The sequence below is a fragment of the Pelophylax lessonae genome (assembly GCF_965119305.1).
Source record: "Pelophylax lessonae genome assembly, chromosome: 12".
In the NCBI taxonomy this organism is placed as follows: domain Eukaryota; kingdom Metazoa; phylum Chordata; class Amphibia; order Anura; family Ranidae; genus Pelophylax; species Pelophylax lessonae.
The window spans coordinates 5400970-5421547 of NC_138779.1; the positions used below are offsets into that span (position 1 = coordinate 5400970).

The 20578-nt window shown below is 44.6% G+C and overlaps 1 long non-coding RNA gene across 1 annotated transcript in view; it reads right to left on the minus strand.

Annotated features, from left to right (window-relative positions):
• Positions 1-2234: 2234 nt before the first annotated feature.
• Positions 2235-20578, minus strand: part of LOC309568610 — a 93999-nt gene continuing 75655 nt past the window's right edge. The window contains exon 3 of the long non-coding RNA XR_014226045.1: positions 2235-2296. This is a non-coding gene — a long non-coding RNA (uncharacterized lncRNA). The remainder of the gene's footprint in view (positions 2297-20578) is intronic.

Consider the following 20578-nt stretch of genomic DNA (forward strand, 5'->3'; position numbering starts at 1 on the left):
ACCCCACTTACAGACTTCTTCAAGTTCTTTTAAGTCTTTCATTATTCCCCTAATCCAGTGATATGCACATGGACTATTAATCCCCCCTGTGCATCCCAACCCCCCTGTCCTCAGCATTTGCACTACCATTATTGCTGTTTTATTATTATTATTGCTGCTATATAATTGCCTATATCCTTAAACGCCTATACACCTCTGTCTTTTATGAAGTGCCATGTTGAACTTCCAGTGACCAGTATGAGAGAGTGAGAGCGATAACACCAAATTTAACACACCTGCTCCCCATTCACACCTGAGACCTTGTAACACTAACGAGTCACATGACACCGGGGAGGGAAAATGGCTAATTGGGCCCAATTTGGACATTGTCACTTAGGGGTGTACTCACTTTTGTGGCCAGCGGTTTAGACATTAATGGCTGTGTGTTGAGTTATTTTGAGGGGACAGCAAATTTACACTGTTATACAAGCTGTACACTCACTACTTTACATTGTAGCAAAGTGTCATTTCTTCAGTGTTGTCACATGAAAAGATAGAATAAAATATTTATAGAAATTTGTGTGTGTGTGTGGGTGGGGGGGGGGGGGGTGTACTCACTTTTGTGAGATACTATATATATATTGTATTATTTATATATATATATATATATATATATATATATATATATATATATAAAATATATTAATTATATATATAATTTTGTATTGTTTGTATATATATATATAAAATAAATAATAAAAAATTATATATATAAATAATATAATATTTATACATATATTAATATATATATATATATATATATATATACATATATATATATATATATATATATATATATATATATATATATATATAAATAATACAACATTTTTAAAATATTATTAATAATGTAAATGAGTGTAAATATTTTCAGATGATGCAATACGTTCCCTTTAATTACCGGGCATGATGCACAAAGTTCTCGCCTGACCTTGCCCATAAACACAGCCTGAATGTAATGAGCTGCAGAAGCGGTATAATTTAGATTTGTCAGTAAATAAAGGGATTAGGCGGTAATCCCGGCACAGTCATACACACACCGGGGCCAGTTTAGGTGGAAGCCAATTAACCTACAAGTATGTTTGTGAAGTGTGGGAGGAAACTGGCATCGGTCTGATAGGAATCACAATCAAGGTACGGCTGGAGGGCCGGCGGGGGGCCACAATATTCAGTCAGCGGGAATCTACTGAATCACCTAGCAGAGACGCCGTTTATTAGGACAGACTGTTGTGCAGACATAATAACACATCAGGTACCCGAGGTCAGGCCCCGCCAATTTCATGAGACACCAGGAACTCCGAGTGCAAGAAGTTGTTAAAGTGGATGTAAACTGTAACAAGAAATTTCTGCTATTTTCTCCCTTTCATTCTGGTAAATGTCCCAAAAAATAAATCGCTGATCATCCAGCCAGAAATCCAGTGAGCTCTCCACCTCTGGTCTGTTATTGGTTACCATTGTTCCCCGCTAGCTCTGTGGACTACAAATCATTTTCCTAACTTTATCCACTCGCCGACCACAATACCTATAAATACCATGCAGCTTGCAAGTGGTTTACCAGCATTAAGGCTGAAGCTATCAGTTGGACTTGACACTATGTTCCTACACACAGTGAGATCAAGGCAGCGTGGCTAGGTTCCTATATACAGTGGGGTCAAAACAGTGTTGTTACGTTCCTACTTACAGTGGGACCAAGGCAGGGTGGCTACATTCCTACATACAGTGAGACCAAGGCAGCGTGGCTATGTTCCTACCTACAGTAAGACCAAGATAGTGTGGTCACTTTCCTACATACAGTGGGACCAAGGCAGGGTGGCAATGTTTCTACATACAGTGAGACCAAGGAAGGGTGGCTATGTTCCTACATAGTGTGAGACCAAGGCAGGGTGGCTATGTTCCTACATACAGTGAGACCAAGGAAGGGTGGCTTTTTTCCTACATACAGTGAGACCAAGGCAGGGTGGCTATGTTCCTACATAGTGTGAGACCAAGGCAGGGTGGCTACATTCCTACATACAGTGAGACCAAGGCAGGGTGGCTATGTTCCTACATAGTGTGAGACCAAGGCAGGGTGGCTACATTCCTACGTACAGTGAGATCAAGGCAGCGTGGCTATGTTCCTACCTACAGTAGGACCAAGATAGTGTGGTCACTTTCCTACATACAGTGGGACCAAGGCAGGGTGGCTACATACAGTGAGACCAAGGCAGGGTGGCAATGTTTCTACATACAGTGGGATCAAGGAAGGGTGGCTTTGTTCCTACATACAGTGAGACCAAGGCAGGGTGGCTATGTTCCTACATACAGTGAGACCAAGGAAGGGTGGCTTTGTTCCAACATACAGTGGGACCAAGACAGGGTGGCTACATTCCTACATACAGTGAGACCAAGGAAGGGTGGCTTTGTTCCTACATACAGTGAGACCAAGGAAGGGTGGCTTTGTTCCTACATACAGTGAGACCAAGGAAGGGTGGCTTTGTTCCTACATACAGTGAGACCAAGGAAGGGTGGCTATTTTTCTATACACAGTGTAACCAAGACAGGATGGCTACACTCCTAATATACAGTGGTACCAAGGCAGGGTGGCTGCATTCCTACATACAGTGTCACCAAGTCAGGGTGGTTATGTTCCTACATACAGTAGGACCAGGACAGGGTGGCTTCACTCCTAAATACAGTGGGACCACGGCAGAGTAGCTACATTCCTACAAACAGTGGGACCAAGATGGCGTGGTTACGTTCCTACATACAGTAGGACCAGGACAGGGTGGCTATATTCCTATATACGGTGAGACCAAGGCAGGCTGGCTACATTTCTTTATAGAGTGTGACCACGGCAAGGTGGCTAAAATAATCTGGCAAACAAGATGTGCAGAGACATGGCTAAAATAGGAAATTGATGGGAGGAGCTAAGAAGCCAAGGTTAACTAGAAACAAGATACAAGGTAAGGTTGTCCAAACAACCAGGCAGGGAGCTGTCCAGCATCTCAGGTGGCACAGTGAGGACACCTTCACCCAGACACTGCAGAGGTTCCCCGATTTAGATTCAGATCCTGACACTATGGTTCCAAAAAATAGACCATGTTTTTTTCTTAGGGAAGGACCCATCCACTAATCGTATGACTTTTATAGGTGCTTTCATAAGGTAAGGGCCTGCGAAAAATAACTGGCAATAATGCACATTCCCCTTAACCACTTAAGCCCCGGAAGATTTTACCCCCTTCCTGACCAGGGTTTTTTTTGCGATTCGGCACTGTGTGACTTTAACGGACAATTGCGCGGTCGTGCTACGCTGTACCTAAACGAATTTGACTTCCTTTTTTTCCCACAAACAGAGCTTTCTTTTGGTGGTATTTGATCACCTGTGCGATTTTTACTTTTTGCGCTATAAACAAAAAAAGAGCGTCAATTTTGCAAAAATAACAATATTTTTTAAATTTTTTTATATGAAATTCCCCAAAAAAAAATGTAAAAATCTAAATTTTTTAACATTTTAGGCCAATTTGTTTTATGCTACATATGTTTGCTAAAAAAAATTCGCAAAAAGCGTATTTTGATTGGTTTGCGCAAAAGTTATTGTGTTTACTAACTAAGGGAAAGATTTCTGTCATTTTTGTTGTTTTTTTTTTAACGCGTAATGGCGGCGATCTGCGATTTTTTTGCGGTACTGCGACATTGCGGCGGACAGATCGGACCGTTGACTGACATTTTTGACACTTTTGGGGTTGCCAGTGACATTACTGCAGTAATCAGTGCCATATATATGCACTGTTACTGCAAAATGACACTGGCAGGGAAGGGGTTAACTTTATTGGGGAAGGAGGGGTTAAGTGTGTCCCTAGGGGCGTGCTTCTAACTGTCATTGGACATGGCTACTGCCCTAGGAACAGTGATCAACGGTCCTACATAGTAGAACCGTATGATCACTATTCCTACACAGGGGAGAATGACAGGCGGCTTTGTTTACATCAGCCGCCTGCCTTTCTCCCTCTCCACCGACGATCGCCGAGTGACCGGCGGACATCGGGTCCGCCGGTCACACGCATGGACTTCCTAGGGAACGAGCTGGGGCGGGCGCGCGATCGCCCGCTATTGGCTCACAAGCTAGTGACAGGCTAGTGACGTACCGGTACGTCACTTTGCCTGGCCGGGGCTGACCGCCGCAGTATATGTACTTGTGGCGGTCGGCAACCGGTTAAACAATAGAGAAATCCATAGAGAGTCATTTTCCAGCTTCCCTCATACAGAAGGTGGATGTGAAATGGTAGATACCCGCTGCAATCACTTCTCCTATTAGCAGCTCAGACGGCTCATTAATTGGCGGGTTAGGTCAGCTGTATGACGCGCGGTTCTTACGTTGGGAAAGGGTGAGCTTATTTATTTGTAAATCGTTTTCCTCCTAATTGCAGTTATAAGGCAAAGGCCATCCAGGCTCAGATTAGAACACCTTTTTATGATTGAGGTTTAAATAAAGAGATGAAGAGCTAATGTGCTCCTGATCTTCATCTAAGCTTCGCTTTATTTCTCCATACGGGTCAGTATGAATGCACAGCAAACACAATTTCAAAACCTTTGCACACCAACCTATATAGAGACAGCAAGGCAGCAAAGAATCGTGCCTCCCGATGTCCGCCGGTTTATATTATAAGCATTGGGCTTCAGTCCACCAAGTTACCATGTAAATGAGGAACTTTTATGAACATGTTTTAGAAAAGATGAACCGAACTTCCCTCTACATTGACCCACAAATATCTGACGGTGATAGAAAGGTCAACTGTCTAAAACCATAAAACCAGTGATGGGAAGCTCTGATCCCTGGAGGTGCAACATTTTCTTTTTAATTTACTTTCCTCCAAGCCTAACTCCAGGTTTCATTTCACGTTCACTTCATTTTCATCAAGAGGGTCCAAACAAGCCATTTAATTTACAAATACTTGTGGCCACCAATGTCGGGACAAAGTCAACTGGTGCCCAGGGAGAAGAAAAAACATCTCAGGGCCCAGGGAGAAGAAAAAACTTCTCAGGGCCTAGAAGGAAGAAAAAACTTCTCAGGGCCCAGGGGAGAAGAAAAAACTTTGCAGGGCCCAGGGAGAAGAAAAAACTTTGCAGGGCCCATGGAGAAGAAAAAACTTTGCAGGGCCCAGGGAGAAGAAAAAACTTTGCAGGGCCCATGGAGAAGAAAACAATTCTCAGGGCCCAGTGAGAAGAAAAAACTTTACAGGGCCCAGGGAAAAGAAAAAACTGTTCAGGGGCAGGGAGAAGAAAAAACTTCTCAGGGCCCAGGAGAAGAAAAAACTTCTTAGGGCCCATGAATAATAAAACATTTCTCAGGGTCCAGGGAAAAGAAAAAACTTCTCAGGGCCCAGGGAGAAGAAAAAACTTCTCAGGGTCCAGGGAGAAGAAAAAACTTCTCAGGGCCCAGGGAGAAGAAAAAACTTCTCAGGGCCCAGGGAGAAGAAAAAACTTTTCAGAGCCCAGGGAGAATAAAACACTTCTCAGGGTCCAGGAGAAGAAAAAACCTCTCAGGGCCCAGGGAAAAGAAAAAAAACTCTCAGGGCCCAGGGAAAAGAAAAAAACCTCTCAGAGCCCAGGGGGAAGAAAAAACTTCTCAGGGCCCAGGGAGAAGAAAAAACTTTGCAGAGCCCAGGGAGAAGAAAAAAAATTCTCAGGGCCCAGGGAGAAGAAAACATTTCTCAGGGTCCAGGGAGAAGAAAAAACTTCTCAGGGCCCAGGGAGAAGAAAAAACTATGCAGAGCCCATGGAAAGGAAAAATAAAAATTTAGGGCACAGGGAGAAGAAAAAACTTCTCAGGGCCCAGGTAGAAAACAAACCTCCTGCGTTCTAGTGAAAAAACAATGGTGGGGAAAAAAAGAGGAACACTTCCAACGGGCTTAGATGGATATGACTACTGGTCTTGCCGCCCCCTCAGGACCAAGGGTGTCCGAAAACAAGTGAAAGACAACAAAAAAAGAAAGGGGCGCACCGACCTAGTGCATCACCACTAAAAATGTTTATTAAAATAGTATAAAATAAGCATTATACTCACAAACCAGATGGGAATATCGCACATAACAACATGTTCAACATAGGGTCTCCAATTTGGCCAGGGTACTACGCGATGCTGGATGGCATGCTGTGTACCATGTAATAAACCACTGTGGCTGGGCTGACGTGTTTCGAGGGCGAACCCCCCTTCCTCAGAGCCAAAAGGATGCTGCTGAACCTTCTTTTTTTGTTGTTTTTTTTTGTTGTCTTTCAGAAGAAAACACTTCTCAGGGCTCAGGGAGAAGAAAAAAGTTCTAAGGGTCCAGGGAGAAGTATATTGCCCCTCCCACTCCACCTATTTGACATTGGGTGGAAAAGCAGATGATTAAAGCAGAAATTTCCTTCAAGCCTAACTCCAGAGAAGAAAAAACTTCTCAGGGCCCATGGAGAAGAAAAAACTTTTTAGATCCCAGGGAGAAGAAAAAACTTCTCAGGGCCCATGGAGAAGAAAAAACTTTTTAGATCCCAGGGAGAAGAAAAAACTTCTCAGGGCCCAGGGAGAGGTAAACTGCGCTCCACTCTGCCTATTGGACATTGAGTGGAAAAGCACATGAGGTCAATAGTGGTGGACACAAAAATGTTTATAATGTTTGTGGCATGCTATGAAATATTAACAGTGAAACTTTTGGGGTTACAGTGGCAAGGGAAAATATGTCCCTGGGTTGGTGGTATCACTGAAGGGAAAAAATGGCCCTGCATCAGCTGTGTCACTAACATGAAAAAATGTCCCATAGTTGGTGGTGAGACTGGAATGAAAAAATGTCTCTAAGTCAGTGGTGTCACCAAAAAGCAATAAATGTCCCTCAGTCAGCATCACTGAAAAGAAAAAAAATGTCTCTGCATCATTAATGTCATCGTCGGTGTTGGTGGGGTCACTGGAAGGACAAAAAGGTCCCTGATGAGTTGGTGGTGTCACTGAAAGGAAATAATGTCCCTGTGTGGGGGGTTTCACTAGAAGGAAAAAAATGCCCCTGCATCGGGGGAATGACTAAAAAGAAAAAATGTACCTGTATGGGTGGTGTCACTGGAAAAAACCCCACTACAAAGCCTCCCGTCCTGTTCCTGAACAAAACTGAAGAGGACTTAGGAATGCCCAGTTACTCACAGGCAGCTTTGTATTTTATTGAGGCTTTCTCTGATTTTGCTGAGGTAAGTGTTGTGACATCATCCACCTCTCTATCCTAGCCAATCAGAGGGAACCTTGTGTAGCACCCTCCTAGATAGGTGCTAGGTAAAGGCATTGTTTTGCTCCATTTTCTTATCAGGGGAGCCTGATCAGTAGTTTTGCCTGTTGCATGTGTCCATGTGCGATTCACTTGGTTTGAGGGAGTGTCCACGCTGTATCCAATAGGGCAGCCTGTTGGACAGTGGAGGAAACCCAGCCAGTGACACACAGGCTTTTGTGGCTGTCCCAGTGGGTGGGCACAAGAGTGGTGCATCCTGGGATAGGCTATAAAAGCCAGGGGCACATGTGACAGGGTGTATTTGGGCGGGAAGTCAGGTCCCAAGAGGAGGGTGATGGCTGTCTCTCCTCCTGTCAGCAAGGAAGGTGGACACAGGCAAGTCGGCCTAGTAGATCCAGAGTGTGATGCTGAGCCAAGAGGTCCAGGATACTGACAAATGGGGCTGAAGGCAGAGCAACCCAGGGAAAAACAGTGTCCGTGAGTACCGGGAAGCTTGCCAGGGGTCTGCCCAGGAAGGGGACCAGTGGAGAATTAGTGGACAAGGGGCTAGCGTGCACGAGAAGTAAGAAAAGGGGTTCCCAAGTCAGGACCCTGAAGAGAAATCCAGTCAGGAACCTATTTTCCACTTCACTTCAGTGGCAAGGTGAAGCAGCGGCCTTGCCGCACTCATTACAGTTAGTGTCCTCAGAATTTGTGCATGGTTCAAGTTGGAGTATCCCACTCATCCCTTCTCCCATCAAAGTTCCAAAATAAAACACAAAAACCAAATCACCTGGACTGTTCATTGTCTTAACCTAAGTCTTAAAGTGATAAGTTTTATGGACTGTTGCTATGGGTAACCCAGGGGAATCCACACTCAGCAGCTCCTTAGGGGACAGTGCTACACTTGTATATGTAGCACCCTACAAGGTAGGTGCTAGGCAAAACTATAGTGGGCCTTGGCTGCCTGATTTTCAGCTGGGCTGTCATGTCTCCCAGGTGTTGCTGTTGAGGCTTGGGAGTCTCCCCACTGGTTCCATGAGAACGTTCTCATTGGGCAGTGGAGGAAACCCAATGAGTGGCACATTCAGGCTTGTATCTACCCCAGAAAGGCAGATTCTGCTGCACAGGATTCTGGCAGTGGGTATAGGTTTGCATGACGCAGCGTTTTTGGTGGGAAGCAGAGCCCCAGGAGGGAAAGTACGGCTGTCTCTCCTCCTGTCAGAAGGATCGGGTCGGCTTGCCTGAGAGTACAGAGAGAGCTGAGCTGAGCTGCAGAGAGGATCCGGTGTGTCAAGGACTAGCGAAGTAGAGGGGGTCCAGTTCCAGGAAAGCATTCCCAGTTTGTGAGTACTGTGACCTACCCCTGGGGGTTTGCCTAGCTGAGAGGGGACCGCTCTGGTGAAGGTCCAAGGGATCCAGGAGCCAGCTAGCTGTAAAGGGGGTGCAAGTGTGACCCTGAAGTGTCAGAGGGGGTGCCTAGTGAGAGGACCCTGAAGTGTCAGAGGGGGTGCCTAGTGAGAGGTCCCTGAAGTGTCAGAGGGGGTGCCTAGTGAGAGGACCCTGAAGTGTCAGAGTGGGCGCCAGTGGTTGGGCCCTGAAGAGTTAATGTGTACAGTGTGAAGTGTACAGTGTTGAGAGTTGCTGCAGCACAAGCAATTACAAGGAGCTACCTCAGCCAGTGAAGTCAAGTCTTACTACAGTCCAGGATCTTTTGACTTAACCTGAGAGTTAAAAGCTAAGTTCTAGCACAGCTCAGCAGCATATCACAGGTGACATGGATACTGGGGAGTGAGGTGTGTGTACTGGAGCAAAGATCTCACTGGTGACATGGATACTGGGGTGTGAGCTGTGTGTACTGGAACAAAGATCTCACTGGTGACATGGATACTGGGGAGTGAGGTGTGTGTACTGGAGTACAGATCTCACAGGTGACATGGATACTGGGGAGTGAGGTGTGTACTGCAGTAGAGATCTCACTGGTGACATGGATACTGGGGTGTGAGCTGTGTGTACTGGAATACAGATCTCACTGGTGACATGGATACTGGGGAGTGAGCTGTGTGCACTGGAATACAGATCTCACTGGTGACATGGATACTGGGGAGTGAGCTGTGTGTACTGGAGTAAAGATCTCACTGGTGACATGGATACTGGGGAGTGAGCTGTGTGTACTGGAGTACAGATCTCACTGGTGACATGGATACTGGGGAGTGAGCTGTGTATACTGGAGTACAGATCTCACTGGTGACATGGATACTGGGGAGTGAGCTGTGTGTATTGCAGAGCAGATCTTACTGGTGACATGGATACTGGGGAGTGAGCTGTGTGCACTGGAATACAGATCTCACTGGTGACATGGATACTGGGGAGTGAGCTGTGTGTACTGGAGTACAGATCTCACTGGTGACATGGATACTGGGGAGTGAGCTGTGTGTACTGGAGTACAGATCTCACTGGTGACATGGATACTGGGGAGTGAGCTGTGTGTACTGGAGTACAGATCTCACTGGTGACATGGATACTGGGGAGTGAGCTGTGTGTATTGCAGAGCAGATCTTACTGGTGACATGGATACTGGGGAATGGGCTGTGTGTACTGGAGAGCAGATCTTACTGGTGACATGGATACTGGTTAGTGTACTGGAGAGCAGATCTTACTGGTGACATGGATACTGGTTAGTGTACTGGAGAGCAGATCTTACTGGTGACACGGATACTGGGGAATGGGCTGTGTGTACTGGAGAGCAGATCTTACTGGTGACATGGATACTGGTTAGTGTACTGGAATACAGATCTTACTGGTGACACGGATACTGGGGAATGGGCTGTGTGTTCTGGAATACAGATTATCATTTCCCTTTAAAAGCGTGTGTGCTCAGCAATGATTTACACTTCCTTTAACATTTTATAAAACGCGTTGCTTCACAGGCAGTTTCTTCTCTCCACTCGTATGACAAATCTATATCTGCGTTGGTATAGGAGGAAATCTGCATGAACACTGGTAGAACGTACAAGTCCTATGTAAAAAGATCTCTGCTAGTAATTGATCCCAAGATAATAGTGCTACAGCGATAAACACAGTGCCATCACGCATATTACCGTACACAGGCCAGGCAATGCATAGAGCAGTGATATTGAATGTAAAATAAGCCGAAGAAATCAATGCGGTCCAATCTCTCACCGATCTCACTACAGTAGACTGAGCATGGCTCCTCGCAGTGCATTAGGGAACAAGCCCCCCCCCATGCATCTATTCAATACGTTTACATTTGTTTATCTCTCTGTTATGAATCTTCTTCTGTGTTTAATTGTCCTCCATGTTTTGCCAGCTGTCTAAGCTTTCCTCCATAGTTCATTCATGGACTGTGATTCAGTCCGAGGCGTGTCCCTGAAGAGCCCCATTACTCATTATTAAGCACGTCTGATGATGCAATTAAATGCAAATGTTACACGCATTTGACTACAGTGCAGAATCTCAAGATTGTAACAGATGTTATAATTAGGTTTAGGCCAATGGTGCAAAACTAAGACCTCATTATCATATTTTAAGACCAGCTGTTAACCAGTGTGCTATGTCTCCATGTAAAGTCAAAATTCCAGAAAAATCGTGTCCCCGGGCTTTAAACTTTGTGCTACAGAGTCTCAAACATTCAGAAGAGCGCGCATCGCGTTGTAGGGGTTTAAATGGCGGTGAGCACATGGCAAAGCATCTGAATTGGACTTCAATTGGAGGTATTTGCATACAGTAAGCACCCACTTCCGTGTATACCATTGTTCTCCCAGATCTGCTTTGAAGAGGAACGTATAAAGTTTTTACAAATACTTTCTTTTTTTTTTAAATTGATTTTTATTAGTTTCAATGCAAATTACAAGAAAAAGAAAGAACAAAGTAATTCTTGTACAAGGTTCTGGATATAAACATGAATGCATATATGAAATAGAAGGCATATTACGAGTTGTTAGAGAACCTTTTCGAGCCCGAGTGCCCAAACTGCAACACAAAACCAACTGGGAGTGGGAATGCGATATATCGCCTCCCAGCCACCTGCCAACTGCCGTCTGAAAATTGATCCACCGTGGATTGTTTCTCAGAAGAGCAGCAAGGGATGCTGCATATGTAAATGCACCCCAACCCAGCTACTCACCTCTGCCTCCCAAAGCCCCCCCTCTTTGCTTACTTCTACATGCCCTGCTTACTATTGCACCCCTCACAAAGCTGCTGACCTTATAAAGGTTAGCCGGTCTGTGGTGCACGCTCTTCTTCCTCGCGTGCCCACAGAGAGGGCTCTGCGTGCCAGCTGTGGCACGTGTGCCATGGGTTCGCCATCTCTGTGTTAGTGCTTTAAAAACATCCACTAAGTTACTTCGTAATGGTATAGGAAACAAAGGCCACCAGAATTGCTGGGATGTCTCCATCCTGAGTCAGGGAAAAATACAAGGCTGGAGACATCACATCCTTATTGTCTAACGTAAACCATTACAAATATTTTCTGTTTGTTTTCTTTAGAAATTAATTGCTTCAATAAAGGGCAATTTCACCCCCTTCCTGCCCAGGCCAATTTTCAGCTTTCAGCGCTGTCACACATTGAATGACAAGTGCGCTGTCATGCAACGCTGTACCCATATGAAATGTTTATAATTTTTTTTCACATAAATTGAGCTTTCTTTTGATGGCATTTATTCACCACTGTTTTTTTTTTTTTTGCGAAATAAACAAAAAAAAAAAAAAAAGACTGAAAATTTTGAAATTTTCTTAGTTTCTAATTTTGCAAATAAATAATCTTTCATCAAAAATTTGAGTCAAAATGTATTATGCTACATTTGCTTGGTGAAAATAACCCAAATTAGTGTATATTGTTTAGGCTGTAGGAAAGTTATAGAGTCCACAAACTATGGGATGTATATCTGAAAATTGATCAGTCCTGATGTACTGACGGCTGATGTCATTTCTTGAGACCCGAAAACACCAGGACAGCACAAATGACCCCTTTATGGAAAGTAGACAGTCCAAGGTATTTAGTGGGAGGCATGGCGAGTTTTTTTTAAAGTTGTTATTAATAAAAGAAAAAAAAAAATTTTTTTACATACTGTCACCAGTGCAGTACAGCGTCATCATATAACTGGTGACAGTATATATATATATATATATATATATATATATATATATATATATATAAAACGTATATACCGTATATATATATATTTATTTTTTCCTTTGTGTATTCTTTTTTATTCTTTTTTTTTTAATTTTTTTTTTTAACACACTGTGACCAGAGCAATACAGTGTTACCATAGTAACACTGTTCTACTTTGGATTGATCGGGATTTTTACATTCTTTTTTTACATATTATGATTGCTTATACCAATGACTTTGGTATAAGCAATTTTTATTGAATGAAACTGTTCAGTGTGTATTGTTGTGATTAGCTGTGATTTGGCCAGAGCTAATCACATGGTAAAGATGGGCTGTGATAGCCCCAGTCTGCACCATGTGATCACTGTGGCCAATTACAGCTAGCAGCACAATTGTATATAATGGATGGCATTAAAGGAAGCGATCCATTATATACAATTGTCATGTGATCTGCTGTGATTGGTCAGCCGGTGACAGAAAGTGCCTCTTTGTTGGTGTTCATGGAAGGAATAGTGCCCCATCTTCTGTATTATTGGGAAGAATAGTGCTCCATCATTGGTGTCAATGGGAGGAATAGTGTCCCATTGTATGTTGGAACCTAGCCACCCTGCCTTGGTCCCACTGTATGTAGGAACATAGCCACCCTGCCTTGGTCCCACTGTATGAAGGAACATAGCCACCCTGCCTTGGTCCCACTGTATGAAGGAACATAGCCACCCTGCCTTGGTCCCACTGTATGAAGGAACATAGCCACCCTGCCTTGGTCCCACTGTATGAAGGAACATAGCCACCCTGCCTTGGCCGAACTGTATGTAGGAACATAGCCACTGTTCGTTGGTTTAACTGTATGTAGAAATGTAGCCACCCTGCCTTGGTCCCATTGTATGTAGGAACGTAGTCTCCCTGCCTTGGTCCCACTGTTTGTAGGAACATAATCATCCTGCCCTGGTCCCACTGTATGAAGCAACATAGCCACCCTGCCTTGGCCGAACTGTATGTAGGAACGTAGCCACCCTGCCTTGGCCGAACTGTATGTAGGAACGTAGCCACTGTTCCTTGGTTTAACTGTATGTAGGAACATAGCCACCCTGCCTTGGTCCCACTGTAAGTAGAAACATAGCCACCCTGCCTTGGTCCCACTGTAAGTAGGAACATAGCCACCCTGCCTTGGTCCCACTGACCCCCTTATTGGTGTCAGTGGGAGGAATAGTGACCCATCGTTGGTGTCAGTGGGAGGAATAGTGCCCCATCGTTGGTGTCAGTGGGATTAATAATGCCCCCCTATTGGTATCAGTGGGAAGAAGAGCGCCCCATCGTTGGTGTCAGTGGGAGGAATAGTGAGTAATTGTTGGTGTTAGTGGGAGGAATAATGCCCCAGAGGCCACAAAAGGACACGTAAAGGTCCATAATTTTGAGGCCACTGGTCTACACCATCCGGTAACCAGCTCCCTCCCAGGAACATGCAAATGTAAAGGGTGCCCTGGGGATGTGTTCTTTCACTTGGTCTCAGATTTAGCAACAGTAAAGTTACTGGGGGCACTGAAAGGAATCATGGGAGATATAGTTTTGCAAGAATCTGAGGCATCACCCCCTGCTGGCTAATATGAAGAGCTGGAAATACAAAAAAAAAAATACAGCAGCTGCAGCTACAGGGATGTACGGAGGATTTGCACACATTTTCAAAGAAAGAAAATCTATTTCAACAATACTAATACAGCATTTTGAGTCGATAATTAATGCTCTTTATTAAAACTTAATGTCATAAATGTGACCTTAGTACTCTTTAACCACTAGATATACTGCGGCAGGCTGGCTCGGCTGCGTGAACCGCCATACCTGTATGGTGGTTCGTGGGAGCGCGCCCCCATTAGGCAGCGAGGAAGCTGATCCACGGGGGCGGCACCCGCGATCGCTCCCCGTGAAGAGAGAACGGCAGTCAGCTGTTGTAAACACAGCAGACCGTTGTTCTCTCTGGAATGAACACAGAGCGCCTTTGTTCCTCCTATTTAGGAACACAGGTCTCTGTGTTGATTCCACAAGCTCCTCCCCCTCATAGCTAGAAAGCACCCCCTAGGCTCACACTAAACCTTTTGATTGCCCCTGGGTTAACCCCTTCCCTGCCAGTGTCATTAGTACAGTGACAGTGCATATTTTTAGCACTGATTACTGTAGTGATGTCACCGGTCCCCCCAAAAGTGTCAGAAATGTCAGTTAGGGGTCCGATCTGTCTGCTGCAATGTCGCAGCCCTGCTAAAAATCGCTGATCTCCGCGATAACTTTTGAGCAAACCAATCAAAATACGCTTATTGGGATTTTTTTTTTTTACTAAAAATATGTAGCAGAATACAAATTGGCCTAAAATGATGAAAAAAATGTGATTTTTATATCTTCTTTTTATTGGATGTGTTTTATAGCAGAAAGAAAAATTATTTTAAAAAAAATATTTTTTTTTTTTTTCAGAATTATCGCAGAAAACAAATTGACCTAAAATGTTAAAAGATTTTGATTTTTAAATGTATTAATTTATTATTATTATTTTTTTTTTTGGGAATGTTAAATAGCAGAATGTGAAAAATATTGTTTTTTTTTTTTTTTTTCAGAATTGTCGCTCTTTTTTTTTATAGCGCAAAAAATAAAAATCGCACAGGTGATCAAATACCACCAAAAGAAAGCTCTATTTGTGGGAAAAAAAGAAATCTATTTTTTTTTTTCTTGGTACAGCGTCGCACGACCGTGCTATTGTCCGTTATAGTAACGCAGTGCCGAATCACAAAAAATGGCCTGGTCATTAACCGGTTGCCGACCGCCGCACGACTATATACTGCGGCGGTCAGCCCCGGCCAGGCAGAGTGACGTATCGGTACGTCACTCGCCTGTCACTGACTTGCGAGCCTATCGCGGGCGGGCGCGCGCCCGCCGAGGCGCGCGCCCGCCGCGGCTCGTTCACAGACAAGTCAGTGCGTGTGACCGGCGGACTCGATGTCCGCCGGTCACACTGCGATCGCTCCTGTGAAGGGAGAAAGACAGAGCGGCTTGTGTAAACAAGCCGCCCGTCATTCTCCCTGTGTAAAAGTGAAGATCTGACCGTTCTACTATGTAGAACGGTTGATCTTTGCTTTTACACCAATAGGAATGTCCCTACACAGTAGAAAGCACGCCCCTAGGACACACTTAACCCCTCCCTGTCCAATAAAGTTAACCCCTTCCCTGCCAGTGTCATTTTTGCAGTAACAGTGCATATGTATAGCACTGATTACTGCAGTAATGTCACTGGTACCCCCAAAAGTGTCAAAAATATCAGTCAAGGGTTCGATCTGTCCGCCGCAATGTCGCAGTACCGAAAAAAAAATCGCAGATCGCCGCCATTACGCGTTAAAAAAAAAAACACCAAAAATGACAAAAATCTTTCCCTTTGTTAGTAAACGCGATAACTTTTGCGCAAACCAATCAAAATACGCTTTTTGCGATTTTTTTTACCAAACATATGTAGCATAAAACAAATTGGCCAAAAAATGTTAAAAAATTTTGATTTTTACTTTTTTTTTTGGGGAATTTCATATAAAAAAATGTGAAAAATATTGTTATTTTTGCAAAATTTACGCTCTTTTTTTGTTTATAGCGCGTGATCAAAAAATCGCACAGGTGATCAAATACCACCAAAAGAAAGCTCTGTTTGTGGGAAAAAAAGGACGTCAAATTCGTTTAGGTACAGCGTCGCACGACCGCGCAATTGTCCGTTAAAGTCACGCAGTAAAAAATCGCAAAAAAACCCCTGGTCCTTTAGCAGCCAAATCCTCCGGGGCTTAAGTGGTTAAGGGGGGAAAATCTTCCGGTCTAGAAGTGGTTACCCAAAGATTAAAAAAAAATGTACACAAAATATCTGTATATAAATGTGTATTTTTTATTTTTTTTAATATTTAAATTTTAAGTTAGTTTAAATTTTCCTCTAACAGATGAGGAGGGTCACATTCAGGTATCACATGGTGCCGGCTAATAGGGAGTTCTGTCAGCCGGCTCTTGTTCCTCTTGGTGACAGGTTCTCTTGAAAGGGTTCTTGAAAAAAGACAAACATGCATTGAGAACGTTCTGGAAACGTGTTGATAAGAATCATATTAAATACACATTTGATTCCGGGCAAATTAGTTATGATCTGAGTGATTCTTCTTGTTGCTCCAGGGTCTCCTCTTGTGTGACTTTCAGATATAATTGGTTCTTTTTCTTCCCCCTAACCTCTCCAAGTCTCATCGCTAAAAAAAGCCCAGAGCCGTCTGTGACTGTTATTCCCCAAGGTTGCCGTCTCCCTGCTCAGCTGAGTGCAATTATTCGGAAGTCTGGATTACATCATAGAAAAAAGAAAAGAAAGAAGAAGAAAAAAAAAAAAAAAACAATAACAAACTTCAAAGAGAAGGGAGCGTAAAATATCATTATATTCGGATTTAAAATCGCACTACACTGGATTAACAAAACAAAAAAAATCTATTCAAGTCTGTATTCCTAACTTGTAAATGTCTCCTCTAATACTGCCACCCGCCTCCAAATCTCCAAACTTCTTTTATTTTTGCTACTGTGACCCGACTTCTTGTTAGAGGATGGCTATGGTAGTTCTCAATAGTCCCACTGTATGTAGGAACATACCCTGCCTTGGTCCCATTGTATGTAGGAACATACCCACCCTGCCTTGGTCCCATTGTATGTAGGAACGTATCCACCCTGCCTTGGTCCAATTGTATGTAGGAATGTAGCCACCCTGTCTTGGTCCAACTGTATGTAGGAACATAACCACCCTGCCTTGGTCCAACTGTATGTAGGAACGTAGCCACCCTGCCTTGGTCCAATTGTATGTAGGAATGTAGCCACCCTGCCTTGGTCCAATTGTATGTAGGAATGTAGCCACCCTGTCTTGGTCCAACTGTATGTAGGAACATAACCACCCTGCCTTGGTCCTACTGTATGTAGGAACGTAGCCAACATGCCTCAGTACCACTGTATGTAAGAACATAGTAAGCTTGCTGTGGTCCCAATGTATGTAGAAAAGTAGTTACCCTTCCTTGGTCTTACTGTATGTAGGAACGTAGCCACCCTGTCTTGGTCCCACTGTATGTAGGAACATAGCCACCGTTCCTTGGTCTAACTATATGTAGGAACGTAGCCACCCTGTCTTGGTCCCACTGTATGTAGGAACATAGCCACCGTTCCTTGGTCTAACTATATGTAGGAATGTAGCCACCCTGCCTTGGTCTTACTGTATGTAGGAACGTGACCACCCTGCCTTGGTCCCACAGTATGTAGGAATGTAGCCACCTTATCTTGGTCCCACTGTATGTAGGAATGTATCCACGCCTCATTCAGCCACTTCCTGACTATATACACTCACTCCAGTGTCCATAAAGACATGGATGAGCGAGTTTGGGGTGGAGGAACTTGACTGGCCTGCACAGAGTCCTGACCTCAACCTGATAGAACACCTTTGGGATAAATTAGAGTGCAGACTGCAAGCTAGGCCTTCTCGTCCAACATCAGTGTCGGATCTCACAATTGCGCTTCTGGAAGAATGGTGAAACATTCCCATAGACACTCCTAAACCTTGTGGACGGCCTTCCCAGAAGAGTTGAAGCTGTTATAGCTGTAAAGGGTGAGCCAACTCAATATTGAACCCTACGGACTAAGACTGGGATGCCATTAAAGTTCATGTGTGTGTAAAGGCAGGCGTCCCAATACTTTTGGTAATATAGTGTATGTGCAATGGCAAAACGGTGGACTTTAATGCCCACATACAGCACATCTGCGTCGCTGGGTGGTCAATGTCTATGTGCTGAGAGCACGCTCACCGTCAAAGACAGCCCTCAGGGCTTACTAAAGATCGGTAGCCGGTGGACCACTCTGACAGTGGTCACATGACCGGCGATCCTTCCTGCCCCCCAGGCATTCAGAACTGGGGTTGGTGGGAAGGGGAACTTATTAAAGCTTCTATTAGGTCCCACTCACACCTGTGCGATGCGACTCAGATGTGACACGTGCATTTTATGCGCATTTCCTGTCATGTGACAATATAGGGAATCCCGTTCACTTGAATGGCCTTCCCTATGCGTGACAAACACTCCAAGGCAGTTCAAGTACCTTTTTATTGGCGCTGAACCAAGTGCATTTTGGATTCTGTGTTGAGCCAAGCGCTGAGCTAGGCACATTTTGGAACCCACTGACACCAACGATGGGGCACGATTCTGTGTTTTGCCACATTTTCTGTGCGTTTTGTGGCACTGCGTGTGCAATAAAGCCAGGACTGCTGCCCACATTTAGGGGTGTCAGTAAGAAATAATGTGTATTGCGCCATTTAGTTAGTTTCTCTCCAAAAATGAGGGCAGATGTCTGCATTTCTCCCCTCATTTCTGCTACATGTAGATGTGAATGCAGCCTTAGATATTTGGTTTCGATATCCTATCACTTGAGAAGCCAAAAGAGACGTTTCTCTTTCTTTCTTCCTCCCGGAAAACCTTATCAAAGTATAAGAGATAAATGAGCTTGGATCCTGCCAATCGAATTGCGCGTCTGTCTCTGGTAAACTCACGCAATTAAAGACAGACCCTAAAAATGATGAGAATTAATCGTCAGTGCCAATATTCCAGGTGACAGTACCAGGGAAACAAGGAGTAACTGACAACCAGAAAAGGACCGCATTTAATGAACAGGCTTTTGTCTCTGGTTCAGAGTCTCATTTAGTGGACCCCTCTGGGCAAAAGAGTCTGGAGAGATTTCTTTTTGGAATGCTATCATTAAATTCCAGCCATTGGTACTAATTATGTGGAGGACACGGAGATTATGACTTCATTGTATCACTCCGCATGATATACTTGTAGCTCCAAACTGTGCTGCATTTCAAGGGATTATCCCTCTTCTTTCCCACTTTCCTTCTCTGTTGTCCCCTCTTTCCTCCTCTGTTGTCCCTCTTTCTTCCTGCAGCGTCCCTCTTTGCTATTCTGTCATCCCACTTTTCTCCTCCATTGCCCCTCTTTCCTCCTTCGTTGTCCCTCTTTCCTCCGTCTGTTGTCCATCTTTCCTCCTCTGTCGTCCCTCTTTCCTCCATCATTGTCCCTCTTTCCTCCATCTGTTGTCCCTTTTGTTATCCCTTTTTCCTCGGTCTGTTGTCCCTCTTTACTCCTCTGTCATCCCTCTTTCCCCTCAGTTGTCCCTCTTTCCCCCATCTATTGTCCTTTCATCCTCCTCCATTGCTCCTCTTTCCTCCTCCGTTGTCCCTCTTTCCTCCTTCGTTGTCCCTCTTTCCTCCATCTGTTGTCCCTCTTTCCTCCTTCCTTGTCCCTTCTTCCTCCTCCATTGCCCCTCTTTCCTCCTCCATTGCCCCTCTTCCCTCCATCTGTTGTCCATTTTATTGTCCCTCTTTCCTCGGTCTGTTGTCCCTCTTTCCTCCTCTGTTGTCCCTCTTTCCTCCTCTGTCGTCCCTCTTTCCTCCTTCGTTGTCCCTCTTTCCTCCATCTATTGTCCCTTTTGTTGTCCCTCTTTTCTCCTTTGTCATCCCTCTTTCCCCTCAGTTGTCCCTCTTTCCCCCATCTATTGTCCTTTTATCCTCCTCCATTGTCCCTCTTTCCTCCTCTGTTGTCCCTCTTTCCTCCTTCGTTCTCCCTCTTTCCTCCATCTGTTGTCCCTCTTTCCTCCTTCGTTCTCCCTCTTTCCTCCATCTGTTGTCCCTCTTTCCTCCTTCGTTGTCCGAAGGAGACCTAGGAGAACATGCCGGGAAGATATAGGAGAATATGCCGGGGAGACACAGGAGAACATGCTGGGGAGACATAGGAGAACATGCTGGGGAGACATAGGAGAATATGCCGGGGAGACATAGGAGAACATGCTGGGGAGACATAGGAGAATATGCCGGGGAGACATAGGAGAACATGCCGGGGAGACATAGGAGAACATGCTGGGGAGACATAGGAGAACATGCCGGGGAGACATAGGAGAACATGCCGGGGAGACATAGGAGAACATGCAGGGGAGACATAGGAGGACATGCTGGGGGGACATAGGAGAACATGCCGGGGAGACATAGGAGAACATGCTGGGGGGACATAGGAGAACATGCCGGGGAGACATAGGAGAACATGCCGGGGGGACATAGGAGAACATGCCGGGGGGACATAGGAAAACATGCCGGGGAGACATAGGAGAACATGCCGGGGAGACATAGGAG